At 37.9% G+C, this 19410-nt stretch overlaps 1 protein-coding gene across 1 annotated transcript in view; it reads left to right on the forward strand.

The window, feature by feature from the left end:
• Window positions 1–5643: 5643 nt before the first annotated feature.
• Window positions 5644–19410, forward strand: part of LOC107294993 (platelet-derived growth factor receptor beta) — a 102785-nt gene continuing 89018 nt past the window's right edge. The window contains exon 1 of the mRNA XM_015824278.1: window positions 5644–5773. The gene's annotated coding sequence lies outside the window, so the exon portion shown is untranslated. The remainder of the gene's footprint in view (window positions 5774–19410) is intronic.

Below are 19410 nucleotides of genomic sequence, written 5' to 3' on the forward strand. Positions count from 1 at the left end.
CAGTTGCAATTGTCATTTATGGGAAACTGGCAGAGAAGGCTGCAAATTGCACCTATAAGCTGCTCTTGTTGCTATTTCTCTTGAAGAATAGAGATCCCAGGGAATACCCACCCACCCCCTTGCACTCCATAGTGCCCATCCAAGCTTATTTATTACTGCCAAGTTACTACACATTCCACCAAGAGAAGAATAAATAAACAAGTGAGTTAACAAACAGCTTGGCTCTAGGGGTAGGTGTATAGTAGCTGACCTTACAAGAAGTCTAAGCTTCGTGCTTTCTGAAAAAAAATATGTCAAAAAAACAATAAAAATAATTGGAACATGCTCAAAAGTCCTTCCAGGGTAAAAGAATTCAGCCAATGCTGGCCTAAAGATGAGTCTTTTTTTAAAGATTAACAAACTCAGTTGGCAGAGACTGAAGCTGTTTGTTTTGAACTCCATGTATCTTTCAGCTGCTAAATGAAGGACCGGAAAAAAGAAGTGAAGTGCATGAAAGCAATTTCACTCAGCCACACTCATGCAGCAACACTCTAGAAAGAGTACAGAGAAGAGCAACAAAGATGATTAGGGGACTGGAGGCTAAAGCATATAAGGAACGGCTGCTGGAATTGGGTATGTATAGTTTAACAAAGAGAAGGACGAGGGGGGACATGATAGCAGTGTTCCAATATCTCAGGGGCTGCTACAAAGAAGAGGGAGTCAAGCTATTTTCCAAGGGGCCTGAAGGCAGGACAAGAAGCAACGGGTGGAAACTAAGCAAGGAGAGAAGCAACCTAGAACTAAGGAGAAACTTCCTGACAGTTAGAACAATTAACCAGTGGAACAACCTGCCTCCAGAAGCAGTGAATGCTCCAACACTGGAGGTTTTTAAGAAGAGACTGGACAGCCATTTGTCCGAAATGGTATAGGGTTTTCTGCCTGAGCAGGGGTTGGACTAGATGACCTCCAAGGTCCCTTCCAACTTTACTATTATTACTATTACTATTACTATTACTATTACTATTACTATTACTATTATTATTATTATTACCTCACCTGGCCACACTCCATGCCACTCACCTGTCTGTTGGCCTGCTTGAAAATGGTGCAGGACTTTCAACTCCTATTGACTTTGCCTGTTGGAAGCCAGCAGGAAGTCACAAGTCAAAGTCACTTGAGGTCCTGGAATAACGACCTGCGATCTTTGCTTAACAGCAGCAAAGGGGAGCCAGGATTGCTGGTGCTAAGCAATGGAGTCACATCACACTGTGCTTTCTGATCATGTTGCTTAGCGATGGAAATCCAGTACTGCAATTCCAATTACTGTTGTTAAGTGAGGACTACTTGTAAGTCTGTTCAATCATATACTCTATTCTGAAGAATTAGAGCTGAATTGGGAATTTATGCAATTCACCCACTGTCTAAAATCAGAGCATATAACTACGGGTGCAAAATCAACAAAATGGATAGGGACTGATAGAGTCCCTAAGTTATGTTTATAGAACAGATAAAATCACAACTACAAACTTCTTGGATTACTAAACTGACAAATTTTATAAGAAGCTGTGGCCTCCCTGTGTCTTGTGCACCAGGAGAACAAGTTAAAAAAAAGAGTTGCTCAAAGAATTATGGACATAGAAGCACAAAATGATATAGCTATTTTTAGTAAGGCTGGTAACTTGAAATGGTTGAATAAATATAAATGTATTTTTCAAACAGGCAGCTATTTAAAGTTACAATTACCAAAACATCTTAGGGAGATACTTACACAAGCGAGATTCAAACAGCTCGATACAATGGTTAAATATGGTTAGATATGATGGATGTATCTGCATTTGCAGAGAGGCAGAGGTAGAAGCGGCAGAGGTAGAAGTATGGCTCACATACTTTTGATTGTTGTTTGTATAAGAGGGAGAGAGACAGGAACCTTGGTTCATATATTAAACGGATGACCCATTGGGAACCCCATATCAACCCCCCAGAATCTGAAAACAACATTTAATCGGGCTCAGTACTTGAGTAAAATGATTCGGCTGAGATTGGCATATATGGGATAGATTGGGATAGATTGAAGGTGTGATACCGAAACATAACTTTATCTTATTTTACTTATCTACATATCAAATTTATTTTGAACTATTTTTATATAGGATTTTATTAATAATTTGTGTTTGGAACTCTGTATTTTGATATGGCCTATAAACTAAACTAAACTATGCTCTGTGATGGCTTTAAACTCCATTTATAAACTCAGTTTGCTTTAGTCATTCTGGCCAACATTAAGTTTAAAAAGGATGCATCCAAGCAAGCATTTAGCAGCTTCTGAAAACAAGTTGATAGAAAAACCTCTGATTTTGTTTAGCTGGACAATTTCTATAGACACCCATTCAATACACAATTTAGGGAAGCACTCATCATTGAAGAACAATATAATGCTTTAGAACCACATAATTAAAAGACATAAAAACAAAAACAAAGACATGTAAATAGCAAAAGTGCTGGGGGGAAAGCAAAATCTTCTGCCATACCAATCCCAGACCCAGACCCTGGGGAGAAAATAATAGGTATTTAATAGCTTTTAAAAATTTGGCAGGGTCAGAGCTAGCTGGATCTTGGAGGGGGGGTCTGTTGTTTCATAGGTCAGGAATAGCAAGAGAGAAGATAGGTCTCCTGGAGCATATTACAGGATATTATCTAAGGCTAGCAATGGGGCCCGGAGCTTGCCAACATCAGAGATAATTGGAGATAAGCTGCCCTTGAAGGACTTTATAGATAAAAGCCATCCTCTTGAATTACACCCAGATTTATGCCTGTTGCTTCTCTGCTAAGCACTGTGTGTTTTCTCAAATTCCACCTACGCTAACCTAGGCAAATAAGGCTGCATTGTGCAACTTCTGAACTGAGTAAGTTAACTCTGAATATAGAATAATGTATTTAGTAAATTGCATGAATATGAATACTGAGAAATTAGCCCCACTTATTTCAATGGGGTGTATTATTAGAGGAGTTCAGCCATATTTGTAGATCAATTCATAGCATAGACATATGATTGCTGCTTAGATGTGAAATCAAGAAAGATGTTGACACTCCAAGAACTGAATGTGTCCTTTAATGATGCCAAATTCAGTGGTATTAGCTATGATAGCTTTCAGTCATATTTATATATGCTATGTTTCAGAGAACATGAAACTGTGTTTATATCTTTATGACTTTTTTGTTTGGCCCTAAACAGGCTGGCTCAAGATATTTTGCAGTTGAAATCAAGGATAAAAGAGCACTCTCTTCCTTAACCCATGCAGAAGGCATCTGGATTGGCAGTGGAACTATATTTGAATAATGACAATGAGATAGCATCCTACTAAAGGTAATAGACTGGCTTTTTAAATGTATTGATTTAATTTACTGGTGACTATCCAAGGATACTTAAGAGAGTATAGGGAAGAGTTTATGAAGTGTTCATAGCTTAACTCTTTAATATTTCACTACCATTTAAAAAAAATTGGCTCCTGAAAGTTATTGTCTGAGATTTTTTTTAATTTCCCAACTTTGAGCAAAACAATTATGAATACTATGCCCATGTATTTTTAATTCTCTACATATTTGCCACATTCAAACTATATACATTTACTTTAAAAGGTATTACATTAATGAATCCCTGAAAACTTAGTTTTTAATACATGTTCTCTGAGCAAAGCTCATCTCTGGTAACTTCAGAAACGTACAGTTGCTTTTTCTCAGCAACAAAAGGACACAGTTTGCTATAGTCATCTTCCAGGATACCGTCTTAAGTCCTTGAGATTTCTGGTGATCTCCCATCCACATATTAACCATGTTCACTCCTGGCTATCATCCAAACTTAAGTATGTTCAGTCAGGTACAGGAGCTTGCTTAGGCTGATTATGTATCATCCAGTTGTTGACCCACAGGGATCACACACTTTTTTTCTATGCAATTTGTTCCTATCCTGGTCCTTTGGCTCTTCCAATGTGCCCCCCTCACCACCGTAACTGAGTCTATCCACTTTGCTGCTGGTTGTTCTCTTTCTATCTTCCTTTCTGCCTTTTCCCAATATTAGAGCTTTTTCCAGTCTTCACATAACATTTCAGAAAGTAGGATCATCTGACCCTGGTCATTTGTGCCTTGAGTGAGAACTCTGGCTTGATTTCTTTCACGATCCACTGATTTATTTTCTCGGCTGGCCAGTATTCTCAGGAGCCTTCTCCAATGCGGCCTGGAGCCTGGTGTATTTTTAAATACTAGTAGAATGGCTCCTGGAGGAATTTGTTCTGAGCTCATCAAAAGCCCACAGAGCAAAACCCGTATCTCGTTTCTTTTCTTCATGCCTACACTCAAACAACCCACCCACCCACCATATGGCCTTTTGTACAGGAGGCTCTTATGGGGCCTCCTAAACAGCCCCTATTCGGGGAAGCTATCGACCCAGAAAGCAAACTGTGATTCACATGCGCACGTTCCCCCCCTAGGGTCTCTGTGTCAACCAGCCCTTGGTTGTGTCCTTTGCAAAAACAACAACCAAAAAAAAAAACCCTTTTAAGGTGATAAACAGCGATTCCTTCCTCCCAGCAAACAAAGAACAAGGCAGGTCAGTAACTCGAAGTTATCTCCACCGATAAGCCCCACTACGTCTGCCTATCCCCCCCCCTCCTCCTCCTCCGGTCCGGACGCCCCTCCAGGCTTCCCACTCCGCGCCAAGGAGGTGCGAGGGAGGGGAGCGGAGGCGGGGCCAGAGGAGGAGGAGGAGGAGCGGGCGCCCGGGCAGCGCTCCTCACATGTGGCGCGAGGCCTCCCTTCTTTAATGAAAACATGAGTCAGCGGCTGGCGTCGGCCGCGGATTTTCTAAACATTTCCTCATATCCTGAGAAAGGGGCGAACCGAGGGAGGAGGGAAAGATGGAGGCTAGAAGGAATGGGGGGGGGGAGGGAGGCCAGAATCGAAAGCAGGCATCCACACCAGAGAGAGAGAGATGGGGTTGAGAGCTCGCAACCCTTAAAAGTCTTCTGCACCGTGCACCGACACGTGCATACACCGATTCAGATGGGATTGTTCCGTTTGGAGGAGGGAATCCGGGCCGTTCACACCAGCTTTCCTCCCTCTGTCGTTTCCCTGCGATGTTTTTTTTTTTTTTTTGACCTGCCGCCTCTTTGGGCTGCAACATTTGTTGCGTCTCCCAGTTCCAGTTACTTGAAGCTAGCCCCCCCCCCACCTCCGCCCCGATCCCTAATTTGCCTCTCTCTCCTCCAGAAAGGAAAAGCAGCAAAAGGGTTCTTTTCTCTCTCTCTCTCTCTCTTTTTTTTTTTGCCTTTCCCTTTTCCATCCTTTCTGTCTCTGTCTGCGAATACGATCCCAAAAAGTTTGAACCCAAAGTAGGATTAAATCAACAACCGCAAAACCTCATTCCTGGCAAAGGCTTCTTGTTGCTTTAAAAGAACCGCTGCAGAGCTGGAGAAAAAGGCTCGGTTTAGGATCCTGTGACGAATACTCTGGGGGGCAATAAAAAAACAAACCAGAGGCTCTAGTCAGGCAGTGGGAGCTCTGGGCATCCTCCTCCCCCCCCCCAGTCCCGCCCCTTCAAGCTTCAGACAACCCTCCCCACGCATTTTTTTTTCCCTCTCCCTTTTTTTTTTCTTTTTTGCAAGACTGAATCGCTCAGCTGAAGGAGTCGGGGCAGTCGTAGAAACTTCAGAAGAAAGATAAAACGAAGTTTGGAGGGGAGTCCCCGCAAGTTCTGGGCGCTGTTGGGCAAAAGCAGATCTGCCCTTTCTGCAAAGTGAAGGTAAGCCCCTTCCACAGTCTCCTTTGCTTTTAGTTCTCCAGCTCTTATTTGCTGTACCAGCCTAAAAAACAAGTTGCGAATGGAAACTTTTTTTTTAACAGATCCAGATGTGGAGGGCTTTTGGGGATCGGTTTCCAAAAGGGCAAAACACAGCATTTGCAAAGATTTCAATGCTTCACTTTCTGTCAATTTCTTTCTTCCGCTGCTTTCCAAAGAACATCTCAAGATAAAGTGGAGTTACAAACCCCTTGTTTCAGGGGCTGAACTTCTAAGGTCTGAAAGAGAAATGGGGACAAACCTGAGCCTTCAGCCCAATGACCCCATCTCCTAATTTCAGTTTAAGATTTTCTCCTGTTTGTCTCCATCCAATGAAATACAGTGGCTAGCACTTGAAACGTAAATTGTTTACAACATCCTAAGGACTCAAAAAAAAAAAGAAAAAAGTCTATTGGTTTCCCTGAGGATGGTTGATAGCATCTCCCTCTGCCCTGTGTATCATCCTTTTTTGTGATTTCAGGGGTACTACCAGTAATACTGTACCGGCTTTACTTTCATTAGTTAAAGATAAACTCCAGGATGTGTGAAAACGGCTTCCTGGAGATCCAAACACTAAAAGTGTGAAAAGGAACGATATAATATTGCACTCTGTTCTCCGAATATTGCTGATAATTGCAGAAGAGAAAACTTTTAGCATAGTTGCTACTATAGCAATATCTCCTGGAAAGATAGAAATGGCTAGTTATCCTTTTCCATGTTTCAGGCATCTTCTGTATCACCTGCTTCTTAATTTTTCTCCTTTATAGAAAGTGTTGGCATTTATGCCTCAAGAAGAATATATTGAATTCAAAACATTCTGAGGGGGAATGCCCTGGTATCAAAATACCCTAGTTCAGGTTCATGACAATTTTTCTGACTTTTCTGTAATACCTCTGTGCTGTTTTAACCAATCTGAAACTTGAAACATCCCCATTTCAAGATCCAAAGCCCCCATTCTGAACACAAATTAGAACAATTGAGCATAAAACACTTCTGGAATGGCTGGAGCAGTATTGGGATGCTTCCAGTAATGCTGGAACAACCTGTCTCGAATTTGAAGCAAGTATTGTGAGCTCAGAAGAGTTCATTTAGAACTTTTCTATTACTTGACCTATGATCTCGCCAAAGTGGGTACTTCATCACACCAGTATTTCTCACAGTGTGTAGTACATTTCAGTGCATGTGTGTTTTGTAGGGCATCTTCTTAACCACTGTTATAAAAGAACACAAGCTACTTGCTACAAATCCTGATTTCAATTTCAAAAATTAACTTCCTGGGTGATCTTTGAGAAACAAGTTCATTTCAAATTCAGTTGTCATTACAGCAAAATTAACTGGTCTGTAGAATGCCATGATGACAATACTAATATATTCAATATTCAGCCATCTAGATTAAAATGCATAGGTAACTAAAATACAGCTATGAGGCAGGAACACAAATCCCATAGCTATTTATTTGAACATCCCTCTTGTTTATTTGAAAGAAACACAATTGTAACATGGGCTTGCTTTCTTGTTACTAAAATAAATTTCATCCTTTCTTTTATATGTTTCTTTTTTGGGGAGGGAAGGTTTGAACTGAACAATGTCATATATATTAATTTTATAATAATTCATGTTTCAAAGTGTCTATTATTTATTCCCAATAATGTGAAGCTATGCCTGAAAGTTATTTAGCTGGTGTTGGCCTTATTACGCATTAAGTTTTTTCCAAGAATCTAGGATGCTGCAATATATCAGCATAGTATATGTGCAGATCCAAGCAGTATGGCCTTTTGCAGTTGACAGTAATTTTCTCAATGTACAGATTATGTATCCAGTAGTTTTGGTATGGTATCCAGTGTGCCAATAACAACTGGGACTACCATGGCCAGTTTACACCATAATGTCTCAATTTCTATTTTCAGATCTTGATACTTTGTTATCTTTTCCAATTCTTTGTCTTTTATTTGACTATTCCCTAGTATAGTATAGCGCCATATCAATTATCCACACTTTCTTTGTTTCAACCACAGTTATATCTGGTGTGTTATGAACCAAGATTTTATCAGTCTGTATTAGTAAAACCTACACTATTTTAACCTGCTCATTATTATTATTTTAAATGTATTGGCAGACCAACTGCAATTAGAGTTTGATGACTTCTCGTGATGCATTTTAGGTCATTTAACTCTCCTCTGCTTTTCTGCAGTTTTTCTTTGAAGTATACCCAACTCTGGGTCCTTCAGGAAAACAACAAACAGACCTTGAGTGCCAGAACCCTGCAGAGAATATGCCCTGAGCCCAAGACTCCTTGCCTAGACTGAATTTGATGGTGTTTTTTTTTAATTCTTCCAGCTAGGTTTTTTTTTCTGAAGAAACATGGAGAGATTTAGACTACTGCCCAGCCAAGGAAGCAAATGCAGCAGGGATGTTCCCTCTCCACTTCCATTCTCCCATTGCTGCTGTGGCAGCTACTTCTGAACTGCAAGGCTCAGTGCCTGATCTTAGACTGGACTGATTTTCTGCTTCTAAGCAGTGGATAGAATCCCTAGTTAATCTGTTAGCTCAGCTATCTTTGCTGCATCTGGCACACCTGAATTACTCAAATGCAGCCTTGAAGTTAAATAGAAAATGACATGCTTTTGTCCCCCCCCCCCAAGTACTGAACAGGAGTAAAATACACTATCTGCATTTGAGAATGCATTAGAATTAGGAAAAATGCAAGGGGGTTAGGTTATTTATTTGCCAGTCCTCAGAGTCAAAAGATATTTTCTAGGAAAAAGTTGAATGTTTGCATTAGAAGATCAGCAACTTCACATTTGTTTTTACTGTATTAGATTCTGAGTGTCCACCCAGTATCCTTGTGTGGATATTGTCTGGACCCAGGGATTTATTTAGTTATGATTTGTCACGGAGGCCTATGATTTCATCTGGTTACCTCTGTTTGTATCACTATCTTGCATCTTCCAATTCCATTTCTGTCTGTAGATATCTATTGTCTGATAGCCTGCCAACTCCCCCCAACTTTTCTTGCTTCAAATGTATTGTAAAGTATTCTGGTTAGTTGCAGCTTCTAACTGTAAGTAGCTTTTAACTAACATTGCCTGAGCAAAGAGCTTGGCTGTATTAGTTGGATCAGGAAATCACACATGGGAAACTGGAAAAAAAAAAACCTTTGAAAAAAGGCAATGGCAAATGACTTCCACATTGCTTCCACCAGAATTACATGGATGGATCACTATACTGTAAACACCAGGTCCTAAGCTAGACACAAGAGAGCCTCTAATCTTAGTTTTAGCTTCAATATGCAATATTCTAATTAGCTTGTATGACGACATTTTTTAAAATACTGAGATCTCTAAGCATTTTTAAAAAAATGTTTACTATTTAGAGAAATCACTTCTTTTTAAATCAAATGTACTAATAGTAGTCTTTTTTTTCCCCCTTGGTGCACTCGTGTTTCACAGGAATCACATCGTGATCACTATTTCCAATTAATTCATTAATCTCTGTATTTAATTGCTTATTTTGGTCATAGACCAACATAAAGCAACATAACAATTGTTCTAAAATAGAAGTAAAACATCATACTGAAATAATACAAAAGTAAAAATTAAGAATTATTGTCATAGAATTGCAAAGTATATGGATTAAAGTCAGATAGAAACTTATAAAATTACAAACTATAGTCTAAATGTTTTACTTAATTAAGATAGATAACTATAGATATATAGAGAAGATGTAAAAGAGGATGTATAAGATTTTATGAGAATGTAAAGTTATCCCAACTTATACTGTATTGAGCCTTGTACCTGCTGAAGCCCTACTAGGGCTTGATTGGGATTATGAGAGTTATGATCCAACCAACCACAGCAAGAAAATACCAAGATAAGACATGGAATGCTTTTGTATAAGGTAGACAGGATTATAAGATATATTGAATTATGGCAACATAGGCAAAGTTCAGCATCACTTCACATGGCGCAGCTATTTATCTTTGATCATAGCTCTGACACAAAACTGGGCTACCCTATAGTAGTAGCCAAAATTGTGGAAACCTTTTGGGAAAAGTGTACAGTAGAAATGCCACCTTTGGTTAAGTTTCCACCAATTTTTCTTCTAATTTCTTTATAACTGTAGCCTTGTTCACTTAATAATACTACTTTACATCGCTTTCTGGGCAACCAGTCAACTCTTTGCACCATTATTTTAATTTTTTATGTTTTACAAGCTCACTAAATAAAAGAACACAAAAAAACCCAACCAACTTGATAGCGATCACATAACACACTGACAAATGTCCTCCTCTCAGCTTCAATACATGACATCAATAACTGAATCCTACTGTGATCTGATTGACTCATTGCCAAAACAAGATGACACCTGATTGGCTCTCTAAACGCTCATGCTCATTGGCTACAATCAGATGAAGGAAAGCTACCTGATATCAACCTAAGCAAGTTGTGCTTCCTTTTTCTGGTTACTTGGCTATAACTTTTCATAGAATACAGTACAGATAATAAATAGAATACTATGTTGTATTACATTCTTGATTAAATTATCTTTTCATTGATATATAATTTTATGGTACTACTCCAAAAGAAAGTGGTGTTATTAGCCATCAAACCTCAAAAATATTTTTCCCAAAAGGTTTCCACAATTTTGGCCACTACTGTATCTAAAATCTCTGCCTTCTGGTCAATTAGCAGAAGATTAAGGTAATCAGCCTCCAACCTGACTGGGTATCATATGGTAAATGGAGAAATATACATGTCTTGTAGATTTCTATTAAAAAGGCAGTAGTAACACATGACCCACATTTACAATTTCTTCTTCACCAGAGGGACAGAGGTAGCAGCAGCTCTTTAGGTATATTCTAGAATCTTCCTTCCAAAAGAGCATTAGGGCAGGCTAGTGTAAAAGATCTTCTTGTGTTTTGAGGAATAATTCACTTAATATATGGTGGAACTTGGCTAAGATCATTTTGCAGGGCTATATATCTGGCATGTTGCTTGAAAGATGCTTTGGCCATCAGTCCCATTGAAATCAATACATCAGAGAAGACTCTACAGTGCCTTAGGGTGGTACCAAGTAGTTTCTACACAAAGTGTAAAACAGATTGTACAACTGGGGGTCGGTGGTGGAGAGTAACATCTAATGGTTCTAAATTCTTATATGCACATATTTGGAAATTTTAAGACAGCTGCATTATTACTTTGGCCTCAAAATACTTTTATTCCACTAGGTATGTAATTACCTTCTATCATACAGAAAAATCTTAGTATGGCAACTATTGACCTCTTATAGAGGTTGAGTTTGGACCCTGCATAAGCCAGTGGCATGGAAAACAAGTCCCAGATATTTGAAGACCTGAACCCATTCAGTGTTATTCCCTTTCACTTGTCTCCTATAATTCTGTCTAAAAAGCTTTTTGAAACAACCATGGTTTTTAATTTTTGCTAACTAATAATTAAATAGTTTGTGCACTTGACTTAGGGTTTCTCTTCAAGCCAATGGGTGAAATAGAAATGATGGCTGCATTATCTGAATATAAAAGTAGTACAGTAGGCCTACCAGCCAGGTTTGGAGGACGATGCTCTAAATTTTGTGAGACTTGCTGCCATATGATTAATAAATTAGTCCTTGAATATCAGACAGAAATCTGGATACTAAAGATTTATATGGTTGCTTTTGTTCTGGTCAGCTGGTTGATTATTCTGGGTCACCAAAGATATGGGAATTGAAACATCACCAGAAAACTTAAAATTCTAAACGATCATTTATGGAAATGGACTTCTAGCCACTCTACGCAGCCCTTCAACATTTTAGATCTCCAAGAGTCAAGCACGCTGGAATTTGAAGAAAATTGTCTTGTAGGCAATATTTCCTGCCTGGGAAAAAAATACTTCCCACCTGATTATTAACAGTCAGACACAGTATTTAAACTAGTTGGGATATAACATACTCTAGGAAGCATTAATTGATCTGAGAGTAAGAACAAGTATGAGGCATATAAAATTATATATGTAATAAAACCTGTATTAAGTAAAAGAACCAACCCCCTGTACATTGCTTTTCCTAACTGTTGCCATGGATTGTGGTAACTGAATTCTAATTCTGTATCTGGTTTTGGATATTCAGCTTTCTTCTGGCTTGTAACTTGATTGATGTCCTCTCCTGTCCTGGAGGAAGATTCTGGCATTAGAAAACCAAGAGAAGGAAGACCTTGAAGTTGACAGAAGCAGGAAGTGGTAGTTCCCAAGAGAAAATTCTCTTGGATGTAGAAAATTTCTGATTGAAATTCTTGTGCTAACCTGCTTTCATAGAAAGTAAGGGTAACAGAGGATATAGGCTTAAGTGATAGAAAACTCAAGACACTTGAGCTTTTCTTCATGACTTCAAAGTTTATGGGCATTTTACTTCTCTAGGCCTGAGTCTTGCATTTATTGAGGAAAGTTATAGTTTGAATAGCTATTATCAGAGCCCCTTGCTCTTCTTTTATTTGGTGTGACCCCACTTGCATTTTCCTACTGCTGTTCTGCTAAAAGCACAACATTAATTTTGCCTGGGCTCAGCTTTAACCTCTAGCCTTCTGTTGGTATGCCTGACCTACTGCCTGACCTCTACAGTATTCCCCACTGACCTCTTCTGTTCTTTGTCTGTCCCTAACCTTATTCCCAGCTTTAGTATGATAAAGTACTAAAGCTAACGTGCAATGGGACATGTGCAAGCAATGTGTCAGGCAATCAGAACTGTCAGCTCCTTGCAGTTACTGTCACTAAGCAAGACAGAATGCCTGATATTAGCCCCCTCCCCTTAATCTCAGGGTTTTGATGGCAAATGGCACAACAATCTACATGATCGTATAGCAGCATATGTGCAATTCTTCCATGAAGATGCTTGGGTTATGACTACAATGTTTAAAGTTCAGAAACCACCTCTAGCGTCACAATTTTATGTTTGGTCATAGTCAGCCAAATGTTTAGACTGGATTTGGCATTTTTGCCTTCCCCTCCAGTCCTTCCCAAGGACCTGGGGTAGGCAGATTTATGATGATGACGATGACGATGATGATGATGATTGATCACACAGTCAGCACAATGTTTAGGCTGGAGTTGGCATTTTTATCCACTGTTTGAATCCTTCCCAAGGACCTGGGAAAGGCAGATGATGTTGTTTGAGAGCATTCAAGGTACTGTTGCTGGATGTAAACTGTTTCATGCAAAGCTGTCTTTTGTAATTGTCAGGTGCTGATTTTTTTTTTCAGTTATGGTTAGTCACACAGTCAGCCAAATGTTCAGACTGGATTTGGCATTTTTACCCCCCTATCAAGTCCTTCCCAAGGATCTGGGATAGGAAGACGTTTTATTATTGGTATTAGAGGTATTGTCACAGGATAATTCCATCTTTTTTATGTATAACTCAAGGTGACAAACATATCTAATACAAGTAGTTTTGTTTAATAACTGTCTCATTTAGCTACCATTCACACTCACATTTATGACTTTTTCAAATCTATAAAGCAAGCACTTCATTTAACAACCTAATTACCAGGCCCAATTATGATTTCTAAATGTATTCCTGCCTCCTGTTTTCTCCATCACAACCCTGTGAGATAAGTTTCTTTTATTACTTCTTGACTCTGGTTTAAAAGAACACATAGATTAATAGATACTCTTTATTGTTAGTGTGAGTCTATGACCTGAGAATTGTGATTTGAATCATTTGACTCTGTTACAGTTCAGGACAATGTTCTCATTGATTGTAATGGATACAAAGTTAAAGCTTGTTCTGACTTTCAAATTGTTCTGGTCTGGCTTATCCTGGCAGATAACTAAAAGACATAACAAATGATGCTGGGAATTGTGTTCGTTTGTATAAACAAAAAGGGGAAAAATCCTTTTAAAATGTATGAAAGGAATGCATGTGTTGTTTCTTGGCATTCATGTTTAAATAAATCTACAGAGTGCTTTCCAATCTGATGAGTAATGGGGCATAATTAAGTTTCTGCTCAATTATGCATTATTATAAGTTATTGCTTGTATACTCTCTGAATATATTAATATTACTTGTAGAAACCATGGGTTTACTCTCTGTTTCAAACATGCACACCCATATTTCTAAGCTTATTAATATCCCCTTGGTATTCTACTGATCAGTTGCTACTGGAATGTAAAATTGCAAAAGTCAAAGTGCACAACAAAAATATTTGTGGCTTTGTTTAGATATTTGGATCCTATCTATTGTTTATTTAAATACTTGTTATCTTTTTTAGTATAAGGGAGCAGGAAGTCTAGACTAGCCAATTCAAATCGGTGAGGAAAAAAAGTAACAAGTAGACCATAGGTAATTGAACTTAAAAAGCAGTTCATAAGAAGAATGTATCTTTACAGGAACAAAGTGTTTTCATGCTGTCAGATAAAAATGCATGAGAGCTGTGAATCCATCATTTTTTATTAAAAGGAAATATTTTTGTAAGCAAGGCATCCCAAAAAACAAAAACAAGGGACCAACATGCCACTGAGGTGTAGGAGGGATATCTTCTTCTTCATTCTTGATTACAATTTCTTCAATTTTGTTCCTGTTGTAAAGACTAAGTAAGCTAAGAACAAATTCATTCAGCCTCCAATGTTCCTTAAAAATTCATCAGTTGAAGTGGAAGAAAAAGTATATTAAGTTAAATTAGAATAGAATGGAGTGGAACGGAACGGAACAGAACAGAACAGAAGCTGGAAGAGACCTTGGAGGCCTTCTAGTCCAGGAAAAGAAGAGAATGAATGTTGGGAACACAAGAGTCTACTCTTTCATATTCCCAGCAGTAAGAATAATTTCCTTTCTCACTGAGGTCTTTTGACTTTCACAGAGATTGGCTTGTTTTTATAAAGAATGAAAGAAAATTTAAAAAAATCTTGCAGAAATAAAATAAAAGCTAAGGCAGTAGGATTTCTGCAAGTCTTAGTGGGTAGTTCTTTTGCAATAACTAAAACAAAGAAATGCTTCAACTCATTTCCAGAACACTGCTTTTAGTGTGAACGTATTAATAAAAGCCTGTGGGATAGCTCTATATCACAGCAGTGACAAAGCATCTCATGGCACCATAATACAGTGGCAAATATATATATAAATTATCCAACTCTATCAACATTCCTTAAGATTCATAAATCATGCAGTCATAAATGTTACAAATGTCACGAAACATGAAATGCCATGAAACAGAAGGAACATTTTACAGTATGTGGTGACAAGTAAAAAAGTACCGAAAACATATATACATAGTGCAATACAGAAAATTATGGAAATCAAATTTGAAATGAAACCACATTTCTTCTTATTACATAGAATCCTAGAAAAAAATATCCCATAAGAAATCCCATAATTTACTGAGCTTCTATATATGCTCATAGCAGCAAGAACATATTTTGCCCATCACTGGAAGGAAGATACAAGTCTGAAAATATCTCTTTGGGAACTTAAACCTGGAGAATATGGCAAAGAACAGTCAGAAATAGAGAATGACCCAAAAAAAAAATTTCTGGGAAAATACATGGCCATCTTGTCATTTTTATCATTCAATTATCTAATGTTGGATAGGAAGATTGATAGTTTGTCCTTTAGACATTTCCTTTAGAATTTCTCTCCTTACTGGCTTAGTATATACACAATATGGGTCGCTGTGATTTTCCTCCTGTTATGACAAATTCTATAGCTCCATAAATTTTGCATTTTTCATCTGATGATATAAAAATCCTTGGGGGCAGGGGAGAAACCTGGACATTGCATGACTTCAGCCAATTTTTATTCTCAGTGATCTATATGGGGTTTATATCAAGCTCTGATATTTGGGGACTGAACAGTTAATATTCTGGCTTCTCCAGCTTGAAAGAATTTTTCTCCTAGTTTCAACTATGTGTTGGAAAATGCCCAAGTCTGCAGTTCTTTAGAAAGCAGGAATATATTTTTTTTAAAAAAATGCATCCACAAGCCTCAAAGAAATAAAAAAAAATTATTTTATAGTTTGTCCAAGGCAAGAGAGAAAGATAAATAATGCCACAGAACTGAGGTGGCGTCTAGTTTACAAAGAGGGAACACCATCTTTAGAATGGAGACTCAAGATGATTTGTTTTCTCCTGGCCCTGATTCAGAGTAAACCACAAGCAAACATATTTTCAGTATACTCTCAGTATAAATAAGACAATGAGACTTGCCAGTAAAAGCAATTCAAACATGAATGTAGCAATTTAATTGGTGCCAATTACTGTGTCTTGGTAATGTTGAGAATTCAGCCACAACTCCTTAAAATCCTGCATGTCCAAGAAAATGATAGTACTGGAAAAGTGATACAAATGGATTAGTTCTTTGTGTTGGGAATCTATTTCCTTTTTCCTGTAAATAAGCAGTTATGAGATTTACACAAGCAAGATTTTGTCAGACTTGGTCACTTGGAACCATCAGCAATTTCTTAGTGATCATTAGTATTTTAGGATCACCTTCTTTTATAGGTAATGTGAGATATTAGCATTTCTTTTCCTGTGCATCTCATTTTAATTTAAACTCATCTGATATAATGTATTAGGATTTTATGTTTCACTTTAGTTATTTATGTCCATGCAATTACTGTGTCGTTATTTGCAGATTGAATCTGCAACGCACACACACGTATTGTTCAAAGATAAGAGCATTCAAATGTGCACAAGATACTTTAACTCACATGCCAATATTACTTGTCCCCTTGTTTTTATTGTTTCCCAATCTAATAGGGTTTATCTACATACCTTTCCTTCTGGTTTTTATATCAATACATCAGTGCAAGTTATGACCTGCTCTTTAGCTCAGTATGCTTCTTAGCTTACTCATTGGATTTAAGGTATTGAGTTCATGGTTCAGGCAAACTAATGCAATTCACTGAGAGAGCCAGAAAAAAAAAGAGTTCCTGTAAAATATCAGGATGGGAAGCTTCAAAGCCTCAGCCTAGTTTGCGATCTAATGGGCTGATTTCATCCATCAAAATATTATGGAGAAAACCCATAATTGGCATATAATGAAATATTGCAGCATGCAAACTGGGAGATGCTATTTGGTTTGCATCCAGACAGGCTGAAATACTGAAGTTGTATCCAGGCTGAAGTTGGTCAGCCCTTCTGAGCAAACTACTTTGCAATTTAATGAAGTTTTTCCATCAACTTTATAATATTATTGAGTCTCTTCACGCTCTTCCTTCTCAGCTCCGCATCCATTGTGCCCCATTCAACTTGGTTGCTGCAATGTGATTTTCTTGCTCTGATTAGTTTCATACAGGTTTTGGGTCTACAATTCGACAGTATATCAGTATAGATAGTGAATAGCTTATTTTTTTTATGTATTTTTATGCTGAGTTTTCAACTTGGGTATCTGTCAAGCGCAAGCAACCAGAACAACTCCTGAATGATAAAATGGGGTTCTTTATTGTTGATGATCAGTTTACAAAAATCTCACCAGATTGTTTGCTTTCCCTTGGGAAATGGCAGACAGAGACCTAAAGAAGACCTCAAACATTTCCTCCCCTGAATGAATTCTAAGCTGGAATGTCTTTTACCCACTCACCTCCAATTGGGGCCTCCTCTCCTTCAGCTGGTGGTTCTCTCACACTTTCCCCATCCCACCCACCCATAAAAAAAAACACTAGATAAAATTAGACATGGAAAATGTTACAAGCAAAAATGTTAATCAAATGAATAAGGAAAATGAATAAAAAATACCTTTTAATATTGGTCAACAAAAATGTCCTCCAGGGAAGAGATTTATGCATTTTCAGATGAAAGGGTTGGAATACACAATGTGACATTCTTGTTTCAAGCATAATAGCCTTTACCTTATGACAAATAAAAACACAAAGTTGATTAGATGACCAAATAGGAATGAAGGCTTATTCCTATACCTTGAAATTTCTAATTAGTACCAGGTTACACTGATACTATTTTTGCACTATGGCACTGTGAACTGTGTATGTATAAGGTAGGTGATTCCTGCAATTTGGAGGTGATTGGCATGTTTGGAAGACATCTTAGGGTGTTTTTGCAAGATGGCTGCCATGAGGAACGTGACTAGTTATAAGGCACTGACTTGCTAGAATGTTCCTTCCACCCAAGTTCCCCTAGCTCCCAGAATGCTCCATGCTACCTATAAAAATATCAATTTTCTGGGCAGGTGGGCACAGTCCAAAATTCTAATGTTATTTTTTAAGAAAATAAAACTTCATTTTTATAAGGTCTGCTTAGAATCCAAAGGCACTTCTAAAAATAAAAGGGGGGGGGACACTGATGTTACTCAAGAAGATTTTTTTAAAAAATGTAGGAAATTGAATAGTGCCTGGAGATTTGTGAGGTGAAAGAATTGCCCATAGATCTAAACCCTTGAATTTTTGGAAAAGAGTCAAAGCTAAATCAACTTTATAAAGTACTGAAAATATATTTGTATTCTGATTTTAGGAATCCTGTGAAGTACTGGCATGCATCTCTAGGGTACATAAAGTTCCCTGGTTTTCTTCCAGTATCTAATATTCCATCTTAACCTTCTATTAGTGTGTTTATAGTGGTCATGTTGCACATGTCTGACAGTGCTTTTTTTCATTATAGTAATAAATAAGCAGCAAGGCATCTTTTTGTTTTACCACTGTTCTTGCCTTCAGTGAGAAAACAGTGAAAATGATTTTTCTGCAACAACCTTCCCCAGCCCAATATTCTCCAGATGTGCACGCTGATAAGGAGATTGTGGAATTGCCATCTCAACACATCTGGAAAATACCGGGTCGAAGAAGTCTGTTCCTGATTATATGCCATGAATTGATAAAAGACCATTCCTATTAAAAAATCAAACCTTAGAAGATCTCATGTGCAAATAACATGAAATAATATATTCCAAAATAAAATAATTTTTTTAAAAAAATTGTGCTTTTAAAATGCTGAAGTTATTTTCCTTTATAAATATTAGAAGAAAAGTCAGCTGCCCAGTACTTTTTCATTTCCAAAAATGTTTGGAGGGAACTGGAAGAATAAACTAATTACGTAGCAGAGATTAGAAGGTGTGGACTTTTTCAATGTACAACATAGGTAATTGCCAGGGTTTAAAATTGTTTTAATCCTTCCCCCCCACCTTCATTCCCTATTACACTAAGGGCTGGTTCCACATTTCTTTTCCTAAATGTGGAAATGTCCAGGTAGATGTTTGACTCTAATGTGGAGGAAAGATTTTGGTAGCTGGCAAAGAACTGTTACTATGGAAACTATGATTAGCTGTCTCAGTGTAACTGTTGTTAATACTAACTTTATCCCACGTTTTCAAAATGGGCCCTTATGACTCAGGAGTGTTCCAAACTGCTTTCACTTAGAGAAATTAACAATCACAAAGACTTGTCCCAAGAGATTTGGCCCAAGCTGGGAGGACGCAGTCTACTTTCTAAAGGAAAAAACAGGCAATGCAAGTGAAAACTATGTTGATGCCGAATTTTGGGCCAGAGTTAGCCAAAACATTTTGCTCTCTAAATCAGTCTGTTCAGTCCACCAACTAAAGGTACTCATATTGTTAGTGTGCAAATCCCCCCTTTTCTGACTGGGAAATGAAAGAAACATTTGCTGTTCATGATA

Source organism: Protobothrops mucrosquamatus, unplaced genomic scaffold, assembly GCF_001527695.2.
Source record: "Protobothrops mucrosquamatus isolate PMUCROS unplaced genomic scaffold, P.Mucros_1.0 scaffold2179, whole genome shotgun sequence".
In the NCBI taxonomy this organism is placed as follows: domain Eukaryota; kingdom Metazoa; phylum Chordata; class Lepidosauria; order Squamata; family Viperidae; genus Protobothrops; species Protobothrops mucrosquamatus.